Raw genomic sequence first — 6114 nt, 5'->3', positions numbered from 1 at the left:
GGCTGTCCCTCCTTGGGGTCTGGGAAACCCCTGCTCGGGGTCGGGATGCTCTCCTCAAGGTCTGGAATGCTCTCCTGGAGGTTGGGATTCCCTCCTCAGGGGCTGGGATACCCTTCTTGGGGTCTGGAATATCCTCCTTGGAGTAGGATGCCGTGCTTAGAGGCTGGGATTCCCTCCTCAGGAGTTGGGATACCTGCTCTGAGGGCTGGGATGACCTTCCCAAGATCTTGGATCCCCTCCTGGAGATGCTCTCCTTGGAGCTGGGATCTCCTCCTCCTCCTCCAGACCAGGCTGTCCTCCACAAGGTGTGGGATTCCCTTCCCGGGCTCTGGGATTCCCTTCCCGGGCTCCAGCACGCTCCCCTCGAGGCCTGGGACATCCTCCTCGGGGTTGGGACACCCTTCTGGAGAGCTGGGATGCCCTCCTGGATACTCGAATTCCAAGCAGGAGCGGAATCCAACCCTGGTTCTCCCGGGGGGACATCTCAAGAGCAGCTCTGGAATTCGGGGACAGACGAAGGGGCGGGAGTTCCTCAGCGGGATGAGCGTTTTTGGGGTTTTTTTGTTCGTTTTGTTTGTTTTTCCAAGCAGCATTTTGGTTCCCTCCGAGGGATCCAGTTCTTGTAGCAAACCCGGGAATTACGGAAGCTTTTTTTGAAGGTGCCTATTGAAATTTGCTGAAATTACTCAGGGGAGACACCACTAGAAACTCTTGGTTTCTTCATCAAATATTCCTAAATCCAATGACTGTCCTGAAGGATCAGTTCCCAAGAGAGAAGGAACAAAATCCCGACACACCAAAAGACGAGGAGACTGGAAGAGGACAAGAGGTTCACGGGGAATTTCACGGGGCTGGCTCTGACCTTCAGTCTTCACCACAAAGCACCCCACAGCACGGCTGGGGTTTTTATAGGATTATTTCTTGGCAAAACACGGAATTCCACGATGCACAGAGCACAACAAACCCACCCGGGCTTCTCCTGGTGGCGCCGGGAATGAAGAACCAGCTCAGCCACAGCAGAACAAACCCAAACCTGAAGGAAAAGACTGTTGGGATGAAGCTGTTCCCTCCACAAACCCAACCCCAACGCTGGGGGTCCATAAACCCAAACCTGGCAGTCCTCAACCCCAAATCTGGGGTCCACAAATCCAAATCTGGGGAATCACATATCCAGTCCCAGGGTTCCACAAACCCAAACCTGAGGGTTCGCAAATCCAGACCTTGGGGTTCACGACCCCAAATCTGGGGTTCCACAAACCCAAACCTGAGGGTTCGCAAATCCAAGCCTTGAGGTCCACAAACCCAATTCTGGGGGCCCAAAAACCAAAACTTGTTCCAAAACCTCAAATCTGGGGTTCCACCAACCCGAATCTGGAGGTCCACAACCCCAGACTTGGGGGTTCACAAATCTGGGTCTGGGCAATCATAAATCCAAACCTGAGGGTTCACAAATCCAAACCTTGGGGTCCGCAAACCCCAAACTGGGGTTCTCCCAACCCAAATCAGGGGTTCCACCAACCCAAACCTGGGGTTCCATAACCCCAAAGTTCCACCACCCCAAATCCTGGGGCCCACAAATCCCCAAACGTGGGAGTCTACAAACCAGATCTGCGGGTCTACAAACTCCAACTTTGGGGTCTACAAACCCACACTTGGGGTCCCGCACCCCCAAAACCGTGGCCAGCAGGACTCTGTGCTGTGGCCAATTCACCGGGCACTGCCACAACTTCGGTGCCGTCCTGACGGGGACTCGGAGCTGCTGCCGTGACTTTGCCAACTCCAAACCACCCAGGAGGGGATTGGCTGGATCCTGCTGAGCTGGGATGGGGAAAAGTTCATCCTTTCCCCCCGTGAAGGATGAAATCCTCCTCAGAGGAGCGGCGCGGGCCGCGATTCCTGGATGGAGACCTCTGGGAATGTGGGATGCCCTGAGCCTCTGGTGGTTTGGGGAATGAACTCGGTGCCCTGAGCGCTGAGAGAGGAACAAACAACGGCTTGGACTCGATGTTCCCTCCCCGAGCACGGAGCAATTCCACGAGGCCAACGGAATCATGGCAAACAGAATTCCAAGAGGCTCAACCTGGAGGAGCCTGTGCCGCATTTTTGACTCTCCATGAGGGAAAGCATCCCAAGAGGAAAAGCTTTCTGCTCCTCCAAGCTGCCGCTCTTCCCTCTGCCTTCACCAACTGGATTCCGACGGGAAAACTCCAGACCTGCCGCGGTGGGATTGTCAGGAGCGTGGGCAGAGCAGGGAGCTGAGCAGGGACGTTGTGCTCCTGGCGTGGGCACAGCTTCCCACCCCCTCCGCATTCCCGCATTCCTCGGGCAGCGCTTCCCTGCTCCTGCTCCGTCCTGGCTGCCAGGAACATCCCACGGCCGCTCCTGACGGGAGCAGGGGCGGGGGACAGCAGCAGGGCCGGCACAAGCATCCCTGGTTTCCTGCCGGAACAATCCCTGGGAAATTCCACCCGGGAATGAGGAAAACCCCAAAGGTTTTTGGCTCGTGAGGATGAGTTGGGGGTGACGAGGACAAAGTGCAGCCCTCCACTTTTGGGAGGGGTTCCTCCTGCTCCTGGAGAAGTGGGAACGGCGTGGAGTGACACCAAAATCCAGGAGAACATTCCCGCCTTCCATTCCAGTCCACCAGGAGCTGCCACTCGCTGCCCAGCAGGAATGACCCACCTTGAACTGGTGTGGGGAACCCAAACTGGGGGAGAAGCCAGGATGGTGCCACGTCGGGGTTGCAACATCAGCTTCTCACTTCTCACCCCCCAGGACCTCGTGTCAGACGTTTTCCTTCCTCAAACGACGAGAAAAACACCCAGAAATCCCAAACTGAGCCCTGTGCCAGCTCCTGAGGAAGTGAACTCCATCCCAGGATAAATTCCTGCACTCCAAGGTTGGTTTTTTGTTGTTTTTTTTTTTCCTGGGGGGATATTTTCTTGCCAGGGGCATTTTTTGATGTGCAATTCGATCTTGCAAAATTCCCTGGAAGGAATTTTGAGTTTGATGGTTTTCTCTATCAAGAAAAGAAATCCAAATCACTGGATTTGCCAGAGATTATTATTTTTTTTTTTTCCTGGAAAGAGGAATTAATATGGAATGACATCAGTTTTGCAGCCCATTTCACACCCAGCCCCCAGCAGAGAGGAGCAGCCCCCACCTGACACTGCCAGAGCTGGAATCCAAACCCCCGGCTGGAATCACGAGGATGGATTTGACCAAAAAAACCCAAAAAACCTTGGAATGATGCTGGAACATCCCCTGAAAGCTGACAAAATTCACACAAAGCACAGAGAACACTCCAAGATTCCAGGCCTGAGCTACCCCTGCTTTGCCACCAGCCTGGAATGGGCCGGATTTGCCAAAATCCAGGGAAAACTTCCAGGAAATTGGGATCAGCCAGAATGCAGCTGCTGTTTCATCACCATCTGGGCACGCTGAAAAACCTGGGAGAGGAGCTTTGGGTGGAGTTTTCCCAAAATCCGGTGGAATCCAGCACCAATTCCCTGAACCTACTGCCACAGAGCACCAGAGAGGGGGGGGAAAAATCCCCTCCACCTTTTCCAGCTCTGCCAACCTTTCCTCCAGGAGCTCCCAGCTCCTGGTTCCACACCGACCAGAATTCCTCAGGAATGGGATCGGGATTCCCTTGGCTGACAGGGAATCTCTTCTGTTCACTGCCTGACACCACAGCTTGGGAAATCCAGCCTGGATTCCACAATTCCCACCTGGACTCACAAAGCCCAGCAGGGCAGGAACAATTTTTCCTCACACACACACACACAAAAACCCCAAAAAAACTGCACCAGGGATGTTTTTCCAGGTGGAAATTTTTTTCTTCCAGTTGACTCAGCTGTTTCTGGGTGGATGGATGGGGAATGCCTGGATGTGGGAACCTCTGGATTGGTCTGGAAAACACCAGAATTGTGCAGATCAAGGAACAGAGGCCGGGCTGAATCCACCCTAAATGTGATTTTCCTCATGGATGGGAAGAGCTCTCCCTGCTTTCCCTGGCTGCAGATGGATCTGGAGAATTCCCTGCAGGGTTTGGAGCCTGCTGTGCCAAGGGCAGCACGGCCTTTCCCAATATTTTTGTTCCAGCTGGAAGTTTTCCCTCTGCTCCACAGATCCCAGGCTGGTTTTGGTGGGAAAGACCTTGAAATCCATCAAATTCCAGCCCCTCCGAGGCTGCTCCAAGCCCCATCCTGGGACACTTCCAGGGACAGGGCAGGATTTCTTTTTCATGGAGAAACCCCCTCCCAATCCTTGGCTGGTCGGTTAAAGGTGTGCAAATCACTTTTAGGAGCTGAAAAGCCGCAGGAAAGACGTTTTTAGGGGGGAAAAAGGAAAAAAAAAAGCATCCCAAATAACAGGGTTGGAATTTTGGGGGTCTCTCCGTGCTGGGGTGGGACAACCCCTCTCACCCGAGGAAGATTTTGGGGTTTAAAAAGACACAGAAAAGTGTCCAGGTGTTGGTCTGGGTGGCTGAGGAACCTCCACGTTGTGGGACCCCCCGAGCATCCCTCAGGAACACCGGGGGGACTCCAGGAATCCAGGAGAATCCAGGAGACCCCAGTGCTCCCCCAGGGCCTGGAGCTCCGGCTGTTGCTATACCTCATCCTTTCCTTTTCCTTGGATCCTTCCCTTTTCCCACTTTTTTTCCATTCCTTCAGGACCCAGAGCTTGTGCACTCGGCCACATCCAGGTTTGTTTTTTTATTTTTGGGTTTTTATTTTTGGTTTCCGTTTCCCTGTGGAATGAAAAGCAATCCATGATTGGGGTGGGCAACTCCCAACCCTGCTCCCTTTGGGATTTGAGCCCGAGGCAAGGGAATCCCGGGGCTGGAGGGATGATCCAGAGGGATCCCTGTGCCCCTTTTCCATCTGCCCTGTCCAGCAGCGCCTCCAGGGCTGCCCTGAGCCCCCCAAAACCCTCCAGGGGTGGGCAAGGGGCTCGATTCCAAAATCCAGCACTGCTCCTGCCCCTGGGAGGGCATAAATCCTTTTCCAAAGCCCTTGGAAGGGCACAAATCCCTGTCCAAAGCCCTTGGAAGGGCACAAATCCTTTTCCAAAGCCCTTGGAAGGGCACAAATCCCTCTCCAAAGCCCTTGGAGGGACACAAATCCCTTTCCAGTGCCCTTGGAGGGACACAAATCCCTGTCCAAAGTCCTTGGAAGGGCACAAATCCCTGTCCAAAGTCCTTGGAAGGGCACAAATCCCTGTCCAGTGCCCTTGGAAGGGCACAAATCCCTGTCCAAAGCCCTTGGAGGGACACAAATCCCTGTCCAAAGTCCTTGGAAGGGCACAAATCCCTGTCCAGTGCCCTTGGAAGGGCACAAATCCCTCTCCAAATTCCTTGGAGGGACACAAATCCCTGTCCAGTGCCCTTGGAAGGGCACAAATCCCTGTCCAGTGCCCTTGGAAGGGCACAAATCCGTTTCCAAAGCCCTTGGAAGGGCATAAATCCTTTTCCAAAGCCCTTGGAAGGGCATAAATCCTTTTCCAAAGCCCTTGGAAGGGCATAAATCCTTTTCCAGTGCCCTTGGAAGGGCACAAATCCCTGTCCAAATCCCTTGGAAGGGCACAAATCCTTTTCCAAATCCCTTGGAAGGGCACAAATCCCTGTCCAAAGCCCTTGGAGGGGCACAAATCCCTGTCCAAATCCCTTGGAAGGGCACAAATCCCACCACAGGGAATATCCCAAAGGAATTCCCGATCCCAAGGGGGAGCCCCTGAATGTTCAGAGCACTTTGAAGTTGGTGGCCTTGTTTTCTTAAAGGGCTTTGATCTTTTCATGAAAGGAGAGAATCCTTCCCCATCCCATCATCATCCTCCTCTTCCTCCCCAGCTCGGAATTCATCCCTGGAATGTTCAGGATGATCCAGGACTCTGGAATCTGTCATTAATCCCAAGAAAAGTTGGGAATTTCTCCTGGAATTCAGGTTGGCAGCAGCACCAGGGAAATTAAAAGAGAGGGGGAAAAACCCCCATGGATTTTTAGGAGTGGGCAAAGTGAAGTTTGGGAATGCTTATCCCGTGCAAAAAAAAATCAGGATTTCCATTCCAAATGGAGGGATTTTATCCAGAAGAAGGAATCCTTAAGTTTGAGGG

Source organism: Motacilla alba, chromosome 23 (genome assembly GCF_015832195.1).
Source record: "Motacilla alba alba isolate MOTALB_02 chromosome 23, Motacilla_alba_V1.0_pri, whole genome shotgun sequence".
Classification (NCBI taxonomy): Eukaryota; Metazoa; Chordata; class Aves; order Passeriformes; family Motacillidae; genus Motacilla; species Motacilla alba.
The sequence above is the reverse complement of the archived record's forward strand: the minus strand, read 5'-3'. Positions refer to the sequence as shown.